The sequence below is a fragment of the Catharus ustulatus genome, chromosome 2 (genome assembly GCF_009819885.2).
Source record: "Catharus ustulatus isolate bCatUst1 chromosome 2, bCatUst1.pri.v2, whole genome shotgun sequence".
NCBI classification, from domain to species: Eukaryota; Metazoa; Chordata; class Aves; order Passeriformes; family Turdidae; genus Catharus; species Catharus ustulatus.
In genome coordinates this window covers 32,610,317-32,630,894 of record NC_046222.1, presented here as the reverse complement: position 1 = coordinate 32,630,894, position 20,578 = coordinate 32,610,317, and positions in this window count along the sequence as shown.

Here is a 20,578-nt window from a genome sequence, read left to right as displayed (position 1 = left end):
AGCGCGGAGCCGGGCGCGCGCTCGGCCGCGCCGCCCCCTCCGGCGGGCGCTGCGGCACCGCGCATGCGGGCGGGGCGCTGAGGGAGCGCGGGGCGGGCGGGGCGGCTCCGCGGGCTCGGCCCGGCCGGCACCGGCATCGGCACCGGCATCGGCACCGCCGGACGGGCCCGGCTTCGGCGGGGATCGCATCATTCACCCCGCGGTCTGCGGCCAGCTCGAGAGAGGCGCTGGTTATTTATTTAGAGTTGCGCAAGCCTGCGGGCTCGGTGGGGTTCAGCAAAAGGAGCACGCCAACTATCGGAACTTTTTTTACTATTTAAACATTGTAGCGCACACAGGCATTACAGAATCACAGAAACAATTCCGTTAGAAAAGATCTCTAACATGACATGAAGTCCAACCTATGGCCGAACACCACCATGTCGATAGACCATGGCACTGACTGCCACATACAGTTTTTCCTTAAACACCTCCAGGAACGGTGACTCCACCACCTGCCTGGGCAGATCTTTGTCACAAACCTCCCTTGACACAGCTAAAGCCTATGCCCTCTCATCCTCTCACTTGTTACCTGGAAGAAGAGACCGACCCCCGCCTGGCTACAGCCTCCTTCCAGGTAGCTGTTCAGAGACAAGGTCCCCCTGAACCTCCTCCAGACTGGGCACCTCCAGCGCCGTCAGCCACTCCTCACAAGGTTCGTGCACCGACTAGAAGTTACATAGTTCTCTTGTTAATTAGTACTCTATCTCCTATTGGTTAATAATTCTCTCACTTCTCATGCTGATTAGTCTGCATACTCAGTGCTTTACCTTTTTTGAGTCGGTGCATTTCTTGGGTCGGGGGTAAATGAGTTGGTGGTCAGGATCTCGCCCTGCCAGAATTACCTTTTACCCAGTTGGAGCTGATTCAGCACAGTTGCTGAGTTGTCTTTATTAGTTTCTTCCTTATCTTGTGAGTTCTGCCAAACGTCCTTGTGGCCTATAAATTCTGCGTTGTGTCCACTATCTGCGGTGCATCCTTCTTCCCAAGCTCCCCTAGGTCTGAGGTCATGGAAACACATTGAACTCTAAACCTTTACAAGGCAATTCTACTGACAACTAATTTGTAACATCACTTTTAGAGCTTGTTAGCTGCTCTGTTTCATGGATAAAACCTCCTTTCTTGTTGATCAGGCTTGAAATATATGAAGATCAAACATTACAGAACATCCTTTCTTAAGAAAATTTTTATATTTACCACATTTTGTAACAAGAGGGGTTTCTTCCCTGTGTTTTTGGGAACCTGGTGGTGCAAAACGCAGGTGTGCAGGTTGATTCAGCCTCTTCCTCCCACTCGCTTGCTGGGTTTGACAGAGCGCCCGGAGGAAGCAGGTGGTGATTCTCGGGCTTCTCCAGTGGAAGCAATGCTAAAAATAGGCATCAGCCTCATTCTGCTGAATGTGGTAATGTTGGCATTCATAGTAGGGCCCAAATAGCATCAGGACTGTCCTGGAAAAATAGGCATGGGTTCCTTTAGGATAATTCTTTGGATCAGGTAACTGAGGAGAGTGAGCCCAGCGTGAGGTAGTTGGGAAATGCTTCCTGTCCTGTTAGACTGGGGCTCAGGTTTCCTTCAGTCTCTCCCTGCAGTGCTATTTTGCAGTATTTGGAATGGCTTGTACCTCTCGCCAGTGTGTTTTTCCAGTGGGAAAAGAAAAAATTCCCAAGCTCTGAGCACATGAATGGTTGGGTATATTGATTTAGTTTTCACCCTAATAAAACAAAAATAAATGTGGTTTGTGGTGCTTCTCCTCCTCTCTGTCACTGTCTGGTGTTGTGTTTTTAGGGGTGTCCAGATACTGATTTTATGAACTCTAAAGCTGAGGTGCTGCAAGCAGCAGTAACCACTGTGCTGCAGTTCAATGCACCTGCAAGGAGGGGCAAATGCTGAATGTTTGTCCAGAATTCCAATATCCAGTAGTTTTGCCACAAGGTGGCATCAATAACAGTTTGCCAGACTTCTCAGGAATGACTTTTGCCCGATCAAGGTCTGCACAGACTATTTCTTGCAAGGAGGCAATACACAGATATAATATTACTTACAAGCAACAACAAGCTTTTAGTTGAAGGTCAGCCTACCATAAAGATCCAAGTTGAAACATACAGACAAAATTGTTTCTCTAGAAGGGAGTGACATGACAAACTCTTCCCCATTTCCAGAAATGTGGGACCATTGAGATATCTGGGCTTAAGAAGTCTGGGGATAAAGGAGTATTTGGATGGTGCATTTGGCTTTGAGAAATAGGGTTGTTTTTAACAGAAGAGGAGCAAAACAGTAGTTGAACAGTGGTGATATAAAGAGAGGAAAGGAGAAAGTGACACAGCAGTTAGTATTTGGCTTTTACTGTTTGTACAAAAACCTGAGTGAGGTAAGGCAGGAGCACGACTGTGTTAAGCCACTACATAAGTCTCAAAACACTACAATGAAAACTGTGCGTTGAAACAACTGTTTTTCCCAGCAATGATATTCTGTAATGTGGAAGAAAAAAACCCTGGTCTCTTTCAGAGCCTTGGACTGTTACTTGTGCACATGACCAGTCATGAATTTCTCATTTTTAAACAGACTAGTAAGGTTAATGTTGGATTTAACAGCACGGTCTTGAGGTGGATTGCTGTAGGGTAGATTGGAATTGATTGCATCTTTCAGTTATCTGTACGACCAGCTGTGAATATTTTACTTCCTGGTGTACATATAATTGTGTTTTTTGACCACTAGAGGGTAGTGCCATTCCAAACAATTGCTTTTGGTGTGCTCTTATAGGAGCTTTATTTTGTGTTTTGCCACAAGGGGGTGAGAATAGTAGATTTCCCATGTACAAGTTCAAGCCCTTAATTTTGCTATTTGTAAAAACGAGTGTTCAAGCCTGAAATGTCTCTTAAAAGTCACTTTACAACTACAGTTTTTTGGTACTGAATTAGTTAGGCTCGTCAATTTCTTCTTCTTGGTGGCATTTGTGGTTCTTTCTCATTCCAGGTTGTCCTTGTGTATGCTCTCTCCTCCCTGAACAAGATTCCCTCATGCTCCTGCCCGCTCTATACCAGGACATAAATAATTTCCCTTTTGTCACAGTCTGATTTGTCCCATTTTCTTTTCTCCTCAATTCAGAGTCCCTCCTCATCCTTTTCTCCCATGTTCCCTTCCATGCAAATCAGTCTTTGTATTTTCTTTCCTATTTGTGTGTATTCCTTCTTTCCTTCTTTGCCCAAGTCCTTGTATTTCCTGTTTTTTCTGTATGCAGTTAACTGTTCTTAGCTGTGTATATGGTTTCAGCCTCTTTCCTTCCTAAAATTCCCTCATTTACTTCCTTTTTCATTGCAGGCTGAGTCATTTGGAGAGTATCAATATGCCAAGAATTCTTGGATGGGTTTTGCAGGGGTGAAATTGGGCATTTTCATGCTGGAAAATGCTGGCAAATGCTTCCATCCACATTAATGTTAATGAATAATTGCAGAGGAGCTGAATCTGTAGTTCAGGTAACAATATACCAGGGAATCTGTGTGCCCTGTTTTTTTCTGTTCAGTTCAGTTGGTTTCCCCCAAAATTAGTTGATTCCCACTGACATTTAAAGCTGCATTGGAAATACAGAGAGTAAAAGTAGTCATAGTGCCTCCTAACAGAAAATCCTTGTTGAGCAGACCCTGGCAAGCTCAGGCACAGCTTTTCTTAGCAAGTGGCTGTGGAGGTTTGGGACATTTCACAGCAGTTGGATACCAGAGCCAGGATTTGCACCAGAGGGCAGCTGGAAGCTCTGGTGTGCAGAGAGAGATCTCAGTGCATGAGCAGCAGGGAAGAGTGGGGGATCACAGCAGGCAGGGGAATTGCTCAGTACAGGAGTCTGAGCTCTTAGACATTACACCCAGAAGCCTTTGACTTTGGCAAGAAATGCCACTGCCTGTGAGGGCTCTTGCCATGAGGACCCGGTGAGGGCATTAGCACAGATCAAAGCGTGAAAATTGCACAGACTCTCTAAAGCCCTGCTGATACCAGCAAATTAAGCAGTGTCAGGGATGTTCCTGAGCACCAAACTCAGCTTTTCTACTGATTCTCATAATCCTTATATGGTTTTAGCCTGGGCCAATGAGCAGTGTCCCAAAATATTCCAGAGGGTGTGTTAGGGGATACGTCCTGCTGTTACAAATAGGCAGACTGTGCTTTCACTGATTTTTTGAGGCTTTCATAGACTGGACATTGGATACCCTGTGCCAGCTGGCCTCAGGGGCAGAGACTGGTCCCAGACTTGTTTAATTTACTAATATGAGTGTGATCACAGGGACTAGGCCTGGCCACTGGACTGAAAATCTGTTTTTGCAAACTCTGTTTGGTTTAGACACCAGGAACTGAAGGGAGGTTACTTCCGTCTGTTCCCCTACTCTGCCTCCAAAGGTTACTGCCTCATACAAAAAGGCCAGAAGGTTGTTTGCTCTTCAATCATGACTGGCCACCTTGCACCTCTAGCACTGAGTTAGACCACTGATTTTTGTGATGTTTGTTTTCTGATCATTCTGTTGGCTTTCATGGAAAGGACTTTTTTTTTTTTTTTTGGTAAGTGTAACAATTAATGCAAATCTCTAAACCACCTGATGTTTCATAATCTCCGAGGTAAAAAGACATATACAAATTAATATAGATAAAATCACCATTTGGGAATGCCCTGACTCGTATGCAGGACCTTGAACTTGACTTTGTTGGACTTCATGAAGTTTGCAAGGGCCCACTAAATTCACTCTAATCAAAAAGGATAAAAGTTTATAAAGCTAAAGGCAGAGAAGAAGCTTCGCATTTTTTAGAGGCTCTTGTTTTTCAAGGCCATTTATCATTTTTTGTTTGTTCCCCCCTCCCCTGCTTCTGGATTATGTAATACAAAATAATCCTTAGCTTTGCCTTTCTTAAGTGTTGCTGTTAGCTGCCATAGCTCATTCATGATAGTAAAGTGACACTTGCTAACAAAAATTGCACAGTGTGCAGTCCTTCATCTTTTGCTCCCATCGTGTTGCTTTCCATCTGTTTGAAGCTCGATCCAGAATCAAGCTGCCTGCCTTAAAACGTGGTTCTGTATTGAACAGGGAGTCCATTAAGTGGATGCTTGTTGTCTCAATATATTTGTTACACCCAACTTTCAAAAGAATTTTTAAGTTGCTTATGAACATACTTTACTTGATTATATGAAGTGACCTAGGATCATATCCTAAGAGCTGTAAATGCAGAAAAAACAGTAGAAGGCCCTGAGGTGTAATAACTAATTTTCAAGTACAGTAATTACACGATTATAAGCCGCACCATTTTAACTAAAATTTTGGGCCGAACCCGGAAGTGCAGCTTGTAATCAGGAGCAGCCAGTATACGGATGAAGTTCAGAAATTTGCCAACCTGGGAGTGCGAGCCCTCAGCAGCCCCGAGCCGAGCCGGAGCCTGCCTGACCCCGGCAGTGGGGCAGCGACGGCGCTCCCCAGCCCTGGCGGCGGGGCAGCGCCAAGCCGAGCCTGCACGGCCCCGAGCTGAGCCAGTAAACCCCGTGATCCCGTGATTCTGTTACTAATTGGCAACTTTGTGAAAGTTGCACGCAGATCCTCTCTGCGAACAAAAGTGCGGCTTATAATCAGGTGCGGCTGGTAATCATGAAATTACTGTAAGTTTTGGACTACAATCTCCAAAAGAACCAACTGAAATCTCTGCTTCTGTTTAATCTGTATAGTGTCATAGATCAACAAAAATTATCATTGCTTTGTCTTCTTTTTACCTGTGATTGTTTCCAGGAAAAAGAAATGTGTAAGTGCAAAATACAACATTCTGCTGAACTTGTAAAGAAGGATACATTACTGAATTCTGCTTGCTCTCACTAATACTTAGCTTTCTCTCTGTGAAGTACCATGAAACAAACCCAACAAATAAATTACCACTGTGATTGAGAATATCTCCAATGAATATTTTTGTACAAATACAGTTTTTAGGCATTGCATTGTCTCATGTAGCACTACAATATATTTGGTATGTCTTTGTGTTTTGCAAGGCTGGGTTAGAGACTTGGAATCCAGCAGTCTTTTTAGCACGCTATCTTTGCACTCTTTGGAAGCTTTTCAGCCTGGTTCACACTCAGTTTTGTCTTTCTCCTTCACATATCTAGTTGTGAGTGGTACTCACTGTACTGTGTGAGCAGGAGAGCTTGTGCTAGTAGTGCTCCCTTTTGCACTTGTTACCAAAGCACCTTGGATTTAGAGTTGGATTGGAGTTAGATTGTAGGTAAACTGTGTGTTCCAGTGTAAATCATCTCTCTGTGTGATGTTGGTGCACACCTGCCAAGTGTCCTTCTGAACCAGTAATCAGACATCACATTGCCTTGACATGTATGAAACCATTTCTAAGAAAAGGTGCAATAGCAACCGTGCCAGAAACTTCCATGTGGGAAAGAAGTGAGTTCTTTTGTTCTCCCTCTCTCAATTGTTACTGATAATGACTCACATGTTGCTTACAGCCTCGAAAGTACAATAGCAGTAGTTCAGAAATCAAAAGGGAACTCTGCTTTTCTTTATGAACAGGCGATGAAAGATTTTGAGAGAAGGAGGCAGCCCATCTTAGAGGGATTTGAATCAGACAGCTGCAGGAGCAAGCTTGACCAAAGGTGAGTGGAGAACCAGATATACAGGGAAAGATCACAACTTTTAGTTGGCTCTGATGTTGTCTGCCTCTGGTGCCAAAGAAAAGATTGTGGAACTGTGGAAAAAGAGCATGACTGATTTATGCCTGTTTTTATGTTTGCACCTTCACCTTGAGCTGTACCGTGTCCATGTCCATTGTGGTTTCCTTCAGAGAGAGCATTTTGTAAGCTTGTCTTTGCTGGAATTCCTGTTGATAAGGTGCATTTGTTCATTGTCTGTTCCTGATGCCATGAAGCTGAAGCAAAGGAGAACTTCAGAGTCAGACAGGAAGATCATTTTGAGTGAGTGACTCCCTGTGGCAGAAGTTTATGTTAGTGAAGTTGTTGCTTCTAGTACTAGGAGACATCTCATGCCTGTTTATCATTGCATTCACATAACTGAAAGTTTAATGTGATTAAAACTTTATTAGCACAACTGTGTTTCTTTCAATTCACTCAAGCAGATACAGTATGGTTTTTCTATGGGGGATTATTTTGTTTGCTTATACTTTATATTTCAATCTATGTATTTTTTTGCAGCGTAAGAAGAAGCGTTGAGTGGTTGATTCCTTCCATAAAGAAATCATAATTCATTTGTGAGAGATGAGGTAATCTGGTAGCAAAGCAAGCATGCTAGTCAAGAGAGATGCAGTCTAATCCTTATTGCATAGTCATGTGTTGTGGACTAGTTTTGAATCAAGCTCAGCCTGTCTGAAGCCTTCTACTTGTCAACTGTCAGTGTCAATACTCAGGTGTATGGATCATCATTGCCAAATGGCATGCAGTCACATCTCAGATGGGATCTCTAACCCTTGTGTAATACAATTGATTAGAAATAACAATGATATTGGAATAGTGTATGAGCATTAAAAAGTGTGTTTCACAGCACTATTACAAGATGCAGTAAAACATTGCTCATTTTACTGGGTGGTAAATCTACAGATTGTTAAATGCCTTGTCGGACATGACAGAAAGGCTGTGGATTATGTGGAGCCTCTTGACTCCCAGGTTTTAACCTTGATCACAAAATCAAAGTATTGGCACCCTTGACAGATACTCCCTCCAGCCACTTCAAGTTATTGGTAAACCTAAGAACTGTGACCCCTGAAAGTGTAACAGGGTTCCTGTATGTAGAGCACACAGTCTGTGCTCAGGGCAGTGGCTATGATTTTGCTGGGTTTTCTTTATCTTCAGCTGCTCCTACTCGGGTGTTCGGGGCCTAAAAAGTGAGCAGTGGGTTTTCTATTTGCTGTGGACATGCTGGACTCAATCTGAATCAACTGGAGCTTTGAAAGTTTTCAGGAGGGTGAGATGAGGGCACTGAGTATCAAGAGACTCCTTTTCCTCCACAAGATGTTAGCTTCAAGACAGGTAATGAGGTAACTTGAAGGGTAACACTGAGACACCAGATCTTAGAAACAAGTACTGTGTCAAGCCTGCTGCTTCTCAGTTATTCTACTTTCTATGAGTTTTAACCTGTTGAAGGGTGCCTCAATGAAGTCTCTCAAGCCTTAACTTCCATGTCACCTTTAAAAAAAGATTGTTTAGGATCAGATTCAGCCAGTGCATAACCACAGACAATTGCTTATTTTCTGTAATGTCACTGGTTTCCCAGAATTGAAGCTTTTGTTATGAACACCCATTTTCTCCCACCTTCTTTGATTTCTAGCCTGCAGGATTTCCAAAAACAATTCAGTATGTGACTGAAATGAGTTTTCAGAATTCTTTGGGAAAAATAGTCCTGAGAAACAGGAACAGATGCCTTTATTCTCAGTGGGTAATATTTCTGAATTTAACAAACAAAATTGTTTCATTTTAGTTACCATATTATTGAGGAAATAGACTGAAGTGCCATCACAATTTCCCAGTCCACCTGTGGGCCCAAGTAACCATGAAAAATGACACTTTTAAAGTTTATAGAAAAAGTAATAACTGTGCTAACTGCTTAGCTAACCGCTTAGATCTAATAAAGAGAAATGTGTTTATAGGCGTGTGAAGAGAACAGTGATACAATACAAACCAAAACCCATAAAAGCAATAAATTAACAATATTTTCAGGGCTAATTTTCAGGCAAGAGAAAATTTCCTGATTAAATTTAGCAACGACATAAGATTGGAAGACAAGATCAAAATGAAGAAGAACTGGAACATCATACAGGAAGTCTGCATAACCTTGAAGACTGGAGTAATAGAAGTCATATGGTCATGTACTGGGGACTAAGGAAAAAGATCTGATAGAAGAGAGGATATTTGCAGAAAGAGTAGAGGTAAAACATCTGGATTCAGTTGCCAGCCGCTAGTGTACTATGGATCAGCTGTAAGATGTGCCTAGATGAAGGCAAATGAAATCTTGAAATGTCTCTTGTTGCTGTTTCAGAATACATGGAAGAAGCTAAAGCTCCACAGAGAGATGACCTGTTCAATGTAAAAAACAATACTGACACAAGAACAAATTGAAGATGTGTGAAGTATGAAGCAGGCAATCATTGCTAAGCCAGAAACCAAACACATTTATTTTCAGTTTTGATTCCCATGCTTCTAGTAGCAGAGAACACAAATCCATTATTTAAGGATTTCTTTCTAGTCATATTATGAGTTATGTTCTGAGAATCACAGCTGAAGAATGTGCAGGCTCATTTACTGTCAGTACTATCCCTTGCTAAAATACAGCAACCTCCAAGAAACCTGGGAAGTAATCTTAAAGAAAAGCCAAAGTCAAGTTATCAATTACATTAGGCTGTGCCAGAGCACCACTGACCCTGCATACAGTAATTTCACGACTATAAGGCACACCCTTTTGACTAAAATTTTCCCTGGAACCCGGAAGTGCGCCTTATAGTCCGGTGCGCCTTATCTGATGGACAAAGTTCAAAAAAATTGCCTACCCGGAAGTGCGAGCTGCGAGCCACGGGGGGAGCCGGCAGGGCCATGGCTGCCAGGTGGAGGTGGGGCGGAGCAGGGGCGGGCACGCCCCAGCCCCGTGCAGGCGGAGCCGTCCCTCCAGAGGCACCCCCCGGGCCCCGTGCAGGCGGAGCCGCCCCTCCACAGGCACCCACCGGCCCCGTGCAGGCAGCACGGAGGGGCGGCGGCCATAGCCCGGCCCCGGAGAGGCAGCACGGAGGGGCGGCGGCCATAGCCCGGCCCCGGAGAGGCAGCACGGAGGGGCGGCGGCCATAGCCTTGCCCCGGAGAGGCAGCACGGAGGGGTGGCGGCCATGTCCCGGCCCCGCCGGATGCAGGCGGGCCTGGGGCCCCGCGGCACCGCCCCTGCCAGGTACAGGCGGGCCCGGGGGCCAATGACTGCCGGGTTGAGGCGGGGCCTCGGCCAGCAACCGCGCGGAGGGAGCTGGGGGCGGAGCCTCGCTGCAAAAAAAAAGTGCGCCCTATAGTCCGGTGCGCCTTATCTGATCTACAAAGTTGCGAATTTTGCCAACTCCCGGCGGGTGCGCCTTATAGTCCGGTGCGCCTTATGGTCGTGAAATTACTGTAGTTTGTCTAAACAATAAATATAAACAGTTTTAATTAAGCTGAGGATCAAACAGAAGATTTCAGTAATGGAATTTCTCTCCCAGTCTTCTCCCAGCAGAATCTTCAGCCCAATCTCTGAAAAGGGAAATTGAACCCAAATTGGACAGGGGAAACTGACTTGCATGTAAGAGCAAAACTGGAACTGAAGGTCAGGAAAGTGAGAAAGACATATGTTTACTTTCAGAAGTAAATGCACCTTAAAATGACCAAGCCTGGGCCTTTTTAAAATGAGCTATGGCTTAAAAGAGATCTTGTTTATGTAGGATTCTGCATCGGTGTTTGCAAATATGCTCACTCCAAACCAATTCCATAATCTCCACCTGGTAAACCACCAATAACAAGGATAATAAACGCCTAAGATTTCAAGACACAGACTTATAATGGACCACAGAACTAGACTGGGTAATACCATATGGAAATTGAATCTTACTAGTTCTAATGAAAAGGGAGTACGGAGAAAAAAAATTAGCCTTTTGTATGCTAGAGGATGCAATGCATTTAAAACATAATTAAAACATATTCAAAACATAGTAATTGCATGGATCCCATTGGGTGAAGTATTTAATAAGAATGTGTGAAAACCTAATTCCCTCAGTGTATACAATCTGAGATAAATCTAATGAATTGATGTTAAGAGTGAGTAGACCATACCATCTCTTCAGAAATGTGACTGATATCTTACCAGGGTAATCACAGCTCATATGGAGAGCACAAAAAAAGACGTAACTTGCAAAAAAACAATCAATTTCCTTTAATGACTGGTAATGGGGCCTCTATTTGAGACTACCTATTTAGTTTTAATTAACGCTGATGCTTTTCAGCCAGAGGTCTGTTTTGGGCTGACTCATCCCTCCCTCCCCTTGAAATTTCAGCCAGAGATGTTTAGTCATTTCCCAGTATGAAAAGAGAAGAATAAGTTGTTTCTCAATGTTAAAATATCTTAGAAGCCCAGATGCTTTTGTAGTGTGTTTTTTTTAGTGATTTGTTTGATTTTGGGTTTTTTTGTTTGGTAAGAGGCTGGGCTATGTGTCAGGTCTGCACTTCTTGTGCCTGTGAAAATTGACCTAAATTTGGCCAAGTCAGGAGCCTTTAAAAAAGAATCTCACTTCTCATGTTCTGGGGAGTTGTGCTGAACTTCAACAGTAAAATAAAACAGTGGGTGGGAGAATGACAGAGGCTGGATGAGATGATGGGAGAGAGGGGACATAAACAGGAAACTAGAACTGGCCTTATGAAGGTGTTGAATTGTGTGTGGGGGAGTAGAGAAAGATTCACCTAAACAGTTTGATGTGCGTGGGGACAAATATATTGGACAAACAAAACAGAAATGACAGGATGTATGGGAAGTGAGAAACTGAGACTGAGCAAGAGATGTTCCCTACAGGACTGGAGAGATTAACTCCTCCATATTTTAGGATATTATAAAAATAAAAAAGAAATGTTGAGGTTCTATCTTGATGAAAATAATGGAAAACTATAGAACAAAAATAATATTTTCCCTCTTCAGGTTTGGCCAGCTTACAGTGAATATGACTTTGGAACATGCAAGAAATTAGGGAAAAAAGGGAATTGAGCTGCTGTTGCTTTAAAAGGTGGATTACTGCCATATCTATGAGATATCTAAATTATGGTTTTGTAAGTTCATTGTGGTAAGCTCTGTATTTCCAAAGGAGGCTCAGCTTACTTAAGACTCAGATTGCATAAACTTGGTGCATAAAGACAAATTACATCAATCTCCTGTTGAGTGAGTATTCTTTTTGTGAACCAAATGAGGAAGCTGGGAAGCTGTGGAAAACCACCACCAACTCAGGTAATGAAAATCCACCATAAGGACTATATGCAAAGGGAAATAATTAAGGTGGTGCAGCTGACATTCACTTTAGCATTTTGCAACCTTCAAATGCTTAGATTTGCAAATTTCATGAGTGTTCTTTCAGCCTCCTTTTTGTGCATTTAATTAATATTGTGTATTGTTTGTATAGAGGTAGAGGCTGGAAGCCCTAGGCAAGGATTCTAAGGCTTTGCAGTCACAACACGGAATAGCTGTCAGAAGTCCAGATTTTTCAGTTACTACTGACTTGGACTACATTTGAAAAACTGAGATGTATGGGCTTTGGCTAGGAGCACAAATAGCAGTGTGTAGTCCCCGATTTGTCTACTTAGATTGTGTGCTTTTCAAACTGGAGACATGTTCTCTTTGCACAATCTCTGCTGTCCTTTGTTACCACCTTAGAACTCAAATTCCAGGCTGATAAAGATGGTTACTAATAATTTGTAATATAAAACCTTTTAAATCCTTAATCCTCGCTGCTGCATGTCAGAACTGCCCAGTTGGATGTTGCAGGCTGAGTGCTGTTAACAAACAATAGAGACTGTAATTTTGTTTTGTTGTAAGAACTTGTGGTTTTGAAGATGTCCATTCTTCTTCTCCTTCCCACAGAGCTCAAAGTGATTTGGGCATGCAGTAATGACTGTGAAAGTTTCTGGCTTCTATGCATTTTTTACAATATTAGATTAGCTGCTTGGTTTTGTAAACCAGGTAGAACTGTCTTCCCTGAATATGCTTCAGTGAGTGTCACTCCTTGCCTCAGGCAGGCAGGAGGTCAGGGACAGTCTGTCTGTCTTATTCTTTACCCAGCAGTCCCCTCTGACTGAGCTGTGGAATTGGGCTTTCTCAGGTCAGGGAACTTGTCTGAGGAGCTCAGTCCCTGTGGATGCCAGCCTTCGTTCTGCTCCAGCTTTCTTCAGGTCTCCTGGTGCAGATCTTGGAAGTCAGTGCATTCTTTGGCAGCTGTGTCTCACCCTTCTTTAAACTTATTTGGTGTGTTTAATACAGGGAGGTTGTGTGATACACTTTGGTTTCTGCAGCATCCTAAAAGCCTGTATAAAAGATTTTGTGAAAAGGAAAAATAGGTAACAGATTTATACTTGGAAGAGCTCTGGTCTAATGTATGCAATAAACTTGTGACTGACAGGAGAATTTGGCTCAGATTGCAGGTATGTGGATGAACTGCAGGATCAAAACTTTCCATTCCAATTGGAATAACAAGAAAAGTCATCTCACGCGCTCAGACAAACTTTGGTTTCATAGCTGCCTCTTTTGATCTGCAGTAAGTACCAGCGATCACACTTTGAATCATCACTTTGTTAGACAAGGGAGAAGTGCTGGTGTAGATGTTCCTAATGAGGTCCCTCTCCGCCACAGAAGGTGATACCACAGCAAACAAAAACAGTGGGCATAGCTAACAAAGCAGTTCCCTTGCAATCAAAGTGTAAATAACACTTTGACATTATGACTTCATTGCTATATAATGCTTTCTTTGGAATTGCATTGCAAGCAAAAAGGCAAATTACTTTAAAGAAAACCCAGATCTCTGTGGAGCAGAGGTCTCAAGTGTGCTATTTCTTCATTGGCCATCCTGCAGAGTAACCAGCAAACTGCAGCTTAGCCCATAAGCCTCTCAGGAGAACTCATCTGGCCTTGATGGAAGCAGAGGCCTTACAACAAATCTGGAGAATTTAGAAACAAGTGGAGATCAGGTAAGAAGTAAAAGAATTAACCAAAATAGATAGTACTAAAACAAGAGTAGGTTTATTATGTGAAGTAACTGATTTTTGACAAGGGAAATGGGGTCTCTTGGGACTTCAGTGAAGTAGTTGGTGTGTTGCCACAAAGAAAACTGAGCTAAGCAAGTGAAAGTGAGGATTAGGGCAAGAAGGGTGACATAAACAGGTGAGGTCAAAGTTCCCCACTTATCTGGGGTTTTGCATGATTGCATCCCGTGAGCCCACTAAACTGGTTGTTTTGTGCCATACTGTCTATGTTAGACTAACAGGTCATGAAGGAAAGACTCATGGAAAATATGCAGGTAAATAGCAAAAGGGGTGAACCCCACTCTGCTTTTGCCAAGTTCTGTCTGGGTTGACAACTAGCAGCTATCAGGGTGTTGTCACTGCAAGTGTGTAGGCTGTGCATGGGGTTTTTTGGCTTATTTGAATATAGAAAAATTGTCTATGACTGTGTGCTTGACATGGTCTGCTGGTAAGTCCTGGGCAAGTGCAAATTCTGCACTGTATACTGTCTGCAAAGCTACAAAAGATCTTTTTTTCTAGTATTTTATAAAGTAGGCTAAGACTTAATTACCTGGTTTTGGAAGCACAGTAATTTCATGACCATAAGGCGCACTGGACTATAAGGCGCACTTATTTTTTTCCGCTCTGTGCTGCGTGCAACAAAGTAACGGATTAGTAACAGAATCACGTGATCATGGGGTTTACTGGCAGGTGCTTAATTTGCAAACAATTTTCACAGATTGGCGTTGCCTTTAAACACAGCCCCAAGCGTCCTCCCCGTGCGCGGGCCCTGGCACTCCCGCCCGCCCCCGGTGCCGGCTGATGAGGCGCGGCTCAGGGCGGCCGCAGCTCGCGGCAGTTCAAGGCGGCTCAGGGCAGCTCGGGGCTGCTGTGGCTTGTGGCAGCTTGGGGCCGCCGCTGTTTGGGGTCGCTCGAGGCAGCTTGGGGCTGCCGCGGCTCGCGGCAGATTGGGGCCGCTGTGGTGTGGCCGCAGCTCACACTTCTGGCTTGGCTCAGGGTGGCCGCGGCTCGTGGCTTCTGCGGTAACCTGCTCCCTGCCTCCCCACGCCGCCCTGGCACTCCGGCAGCTCCGTGCAGCTCCGAGAGCCCCACACCCCCTGGTGCTCCAGGTGCCCCATTCCGCACTGGGAGCCCCACACCCCCGCTGGGCTTTTCCCCTGTGCTGGCGCAGCCCCAATGCCGGCGAGCTCGCCCCGCACCGGCGCAGCCCTGATGCTGGCGGGCTCACCTCGCGCCAGCGCTGCCCCGATGTCACTGGGCTTGCCCGGTGCCAGTGCTGCCCTGATGCCGCTGCCAGGCGGGCTCTTCTTGGCTCGGGGCTGTTGCGGGCTTGCACTTCCGAGTTGGCAAATTTCCGAACTTTGTCCATATATAAGGCGCGCTGGACTATAAGGCGCACTTTCATGTTCGGACCAAAATTTTAGTCAAAAGGGCACGCCCTTATAGTCTTGAAATTACTGTAGTTTGCAGAGTGGACTTAAAAGGGAACGCTCTCATCCCTCACACCATGCAAAGCAATAACTTCAGCTGTGTTTCTGCTCACCCTGAATACCTTCAAATAATTGTGCTATTTAAAAATAAACCAACAAAACACACCTAGAAGTTTGAAGAGGGGGAACACTCTGGAAGTAGAGAACTTCTTACATAGGTTTTGAGCATTTGGGTTGCTTGCTAAGCTGATTTATTTTTAAAAAACACTTAAGGTAATGCATTTCAGTTTATTTTCTCTTACTAAATGAGCCTTGTAACCTGATGTTTTTGTGATCTCAGTCATCACATTACCTTCCAGAGTCTGGGATAGAAAACCAGGAAAAGATACAGGCACTGGCAATCACTGATTGGAATTTGTTTAGTAATAGCAACCTGCTTACTTATTTTTCATGTTTAAACACAAATCTTCAGTTCTGCATTTACTGATTAAGCCTGAGGACCATCTGCTGAAGGAAATGTAGCTCCTGTAGTAGGAAGCAACCGCATCCAATTCCTACCTAGGCTAACAAAAGCTTAAGTGGACTTATTAGTGGTTTGAATATAGTAGCATATAAGCTGAAGATAATTGTTTTTTAATAGGTCTAATTTCTATATGTGCAGAACATGTACATGGTGCAGAACAAAACAGAAGTGATGAACTCTCATTACCCTACTCCCTGACATAACAAAAATTACTATCAAGCATACAGAGCAGAGGTCAGTCAGCTTATTAGGTTATTTTCCTGGGTATATTTTCAGTGCCTGTTTGTTACAGAGATTAGTCATGCAATTTTGGATGATTTTCCTCCATTTCTACAATAGGATGTGCTGCTCCCATTGGAAATAAATAAATAAGCACAGTAACTCCTGCTTTTTGCAGTACCAGTGGGTGGTTTGGATGTGTATGTGTGTCATGCTGGAGCTTTGAGTTCAGGCTTGGCAAATTATTGCCGGAACATTTAGGTTGGAAATTATTACTCATAGTTAGTGTTATGGTGGTGCCTATAAGCCATGGCCTTGCCATTGTGGGTACTGATAAAAACATCAGATGGAGGCCTTGATCTTGTTCTGTATAAGACGTGGTCCAGGTATGATTTTCATGTACAGGCATTTAATGGGATTTTAATGCCAGTGCAGCCTAGGCTGGGTGCATGCTTTGTCTGCTTAGTTTTTAAAACTGAAATGCATCAGGCAAAGATTGTGGCATCCCTGGTGACTGTGCTGATTATACGCAGGCTAAGAGCAGATAGCTGTTTCCTGTCTTTTTCTGTTTATGAAGAAAGACAACACAATGAAAAATTAGGATGATTAATAAAACAAGTAGCATTTCCAGCATACCAATTGCTCTTTTTGTGGCTGAGCACGATGGCACCATCCTTATATTAAATTTTATTATGGAGGCTGCAGTGCTATTCTTACGGATTTTGTGCAGTTCCTCTTGTCAAAGGAATGCATGGGAGAAAGCAGGAATATCTAAAGATCAAAATATTAATTTGAAGCATTGCTCTATTGGAATTTAGGTGTATAGGTTCAAAAGCATTGTCCTTCAAAATCACCAGCCCAAGTGACTTCTTTCTGTCTGGCAAAGTTTCTTGCTTTCTGAATCTTCCTTGGCAAGCAGTTCAGGTCCTGTGTTGCTCTTAATTCTACCCATGATCCTCAGAGTAGGCATTCCTTTGTCTGCATCCACTGAGGGCTGTGATATGGAAGCTGTGCCCCAGGCACACCTGCCTCACAGGGGACAGCACTGCCCTGAACACACACCACAGCTCTCATAGTCACATCAGGAAACCAGTAAATAAATAACCACAGCATTGCAGTTAAGTAGTTAAGATAGCTTGGACCAAGATAGATGAGCCTTTCTCTTGGGGTGTCTTCTAACCTTTGTGCTCCCTTTTTTCAGCATAGTAATTTCTAAATAGTTTGCTGCACTGTGACAAAATTCCTGTAGCAATTTTTCTTGTGATTATTCCCTTGGGCACTTTGATGTTTTTTCTCAATTCTACTTTAATCTTCACTTCAGGCACTGCTGGGTACACTCTGCTGGGTATTGCTGGGGCAGTTTAAGATGGAGCTGCTTGTTCTGCCCCTCTGGTCTGGGCTGCTGCTTCACCTCAGAGCTGTCAGAAGGAACTGAGGCTTCTACCTGACAAAAAAACCAAACTAGTAGATAGTTATAAAGATGTATTTGAATTAAAACACTTGATTTTGGAGAGAAGCAGGCAAAATGCAGGCACGCATTTCCTTCTGCTGACTTTGGTGGAGGGATGAGTGCACCCTCAGCAAGTCTGCTGATGACACAAAAATTTGTGGTGCAGCTGATGTGCCTGGAGGATGAGGTGGCATCCAGAGGCACCTGGACAAGCTCAAGAAGTGGGTCTGTGGGGGCTTCACAAGGTCAAAAAAAGGCCAAGTGCAACATGCTTCATGTGAATTGGGGCAACTCCTGGTATCAACACACACTGGACAATTAATGGATTGATTGCAGAGAAAAAGACTTGGGAGTGCTGGTGGATGAGAGGCTGGACATGACCCAGCATTGTGCACTCACAGCCCAACCATGGCCTGGGCTGTACCCAAAGCAGTGCAGGCAGCAGGGCGAGGGAGGAGACTCTGCCACTCTGCTCTTGTGAAACCCCACCTGGAGTATTGAATCCAGTTCTGGGGTCCTCAGCGTGGAGAGGACATGGATCTGACTAGTGCTGCAAAAATTATCAGGAGGCTGGAGCACCTCTGCTATGGAGACAGCTTGAGAGAGTTGGGGTTATTCAGCCTGGAGGAGAAAAGGCTCCAGAAAGACCTTCCAGTGTCCTGGAGGGGCATCTTCCAGTGCCTAAAGGGGCTACAAGAGGACTGGAGATGGATTTTTGACAAGGGCATGAAGTCAGAGAAAAAGAGAAAATGGCTTTAAACTGAAAGAGGGTATATTTAGATTAGATACCAGGAAGAAATTCTTCCCTGTAAAGGTGGTGAGGCACCATCACACATTGCTCAAGAAGCTGTGGCTGCCACATCCCTGGAAGTGTTCAAAGCAGGTTGGATTGGGCTTTGAGCAACTTGGTCTAGTGGAAGGTGTCCCTACCCATGGTAGGGGGCTGGAACGAGCTGAGCTTTAAGGTCACTTCCAACTCAAATCATTCTATGATTCTATGGAAGCTCCAGCCTGAGGTACCAGCTAACAGCTGCAGAATAGAAACATCCTAAATGGATGCAGCTGTTGCTAAGTGACTGAGCCAAATATAGCATTTTAGTTTAGGATTTTAATTTAGCAAATTTCACACGTTAATACAGCGTACAGGTGTTAATTTATTACATTAGCTATAAATATGTTTATATTCTTTTTTCTTCAGTTTGCATTTGTGACTGTCTGGCAGTAATGGGAGGAAATAAATTGAAAATTAATTTGTCTGGTTTCACCATTTTTTCTTAGCTAATCCTGTGGTGTGGTTTGCATCTTGCCTTCTGATTGCTTAATTGCAGTTTGCACTTGAGAAAGCCATGTATTACTTGAATTGCAAGCTAGCCTCAGTTAGAAGCAGATGACATAATTATTTGGGAAACCAATCAGGAAGCATTCAAATCTTCCTTGGTGACGTGCCTCCTTTAGTTGTACAGCTTGCTTCCTTCTGGATGGCAAACATCAGTGTTAAGATTAGCCTGGCACTGTGGAAGTGCTTACTTGGCATGTCATCACCAGAGCGAGCACTGCTGGGTTTGTGATGCTGCTCCTCTGCCAACGTCAAACGGATTTAGGCACAGCAGCCCTCACATGTTCATGCTGAAACCTGGTCGTCTCTCAAACAGCGTGTTAAAACAAGAGCCAACAGTTTGATGCACAGCTGAGAACTCAGAGACTGATACAGATACCTTGCAACTAGATACCCATGAGAATTAAAGAACTGAACTGAAAGAGATTAAGCAGCTCTTTGTTCATTCTCCCCTGCAAAGTGTAAAGAACTGAGAGCTTCATTGTTTTGTAACCACTTACAAACTAAAGGGGAGAAAGAATTACTTCAGCATGGGCTTCTTGAATATGGTTTTATGGAAAGTGATCCTCCCAGAAATCTAGCCATACAGGCAAAATAAGAAATCCTCAATACACAGATTTCACAACAGAGCATTGTCCATCCTGAAGTTTAAATGTTCCCAAACCCGGCTTCCCTTCAGCAAGTAGCTTTGCCCTCCTGTTTTCCACTAAGTCCATATACATCAGCAGTTGACTCACTTTCTGCACTGTTTTTTGAAAGTCAGTTACCTTGGAGCTCTCGGCCCTTTTTTTCTAGACAGCCATTTGCACCTTCATACCTGTGTGTGATAAAGACCACTGTCAACAGAGAATCAGTTTCAGTATCGCAGTTTCCTGCAGGGCTGCTCTCTGCAAATGCTAAGCCTGAGGACAGAGCTGCCAATTGCAAATGCCAATATTAAATGTTTCTTCCCTATAGTTCACCTGCCTGCTGAAGATTAGTTCTCCGAATTACTGCAGGCCCAGGTCCCTTCCACAAGGTTTATATTTGTTGCAGTTGGAAGCTTTCAGAGGCAGCTTAAAGGATTGGTTTAGTCTGAGGGCAGAAATGGGAAGTAGGAGCCCCTGAATTCAAAAAGCATTATTGCAGTAGTTTTGCTGCAGAACCTGAGGCTATGGATTGAGCTCTTACCTCACTTTCCCCATCTGTAATACAGCTCCTAGGATGGTTTGGTGATTAATTTATGCTGATGAAGTTAATTACTTGGTAAGTACGTAATCATTTGATAAGAATCTCTGCATATTCCAGAAAATGTGGTAAAAAGAAAGGCAAAATAGCCATTCCTAAAACTATTAATTAACAAACTGAGACAAGATGGTGAGATTCAAGATAGAAGCCTCATCAGATATATTATGGCAATTACAGCCAGTGCAACCTGACATTTCTCTGCTTGCAGAGATGACAGAAATGTAAAGTTACAGTTTAATGTTCCTGAAACCTCAGTTTTATCCTGGCAGTTTTGCAAGACCTATGTGGTATGCTGAGGCAGCCAGTGAAAAAGCTCAGGGGGTTCTGTGTTGTTATTTAGGAGTTCCTGCAGGTATTTACGAGGAATCAATAGGAAAGGATTATGCAATAAAATAATTTATTACGATTTCCTGTGTCCTGCAGAACAATCTGTGACTCATCAGCGATTTGGAGAGCACTGAGATGTACATCATATCAAAGGAATTCTGCAGGGCCAGCTCTCTTGGCAGGCTTGTTGTGATCTATATCTCTAGTGTAACTCTGGTTATGGTGTGACCAGCCAGTGTAATTAAATTATCAGTGTCACTGTCCTCAGCCAAATT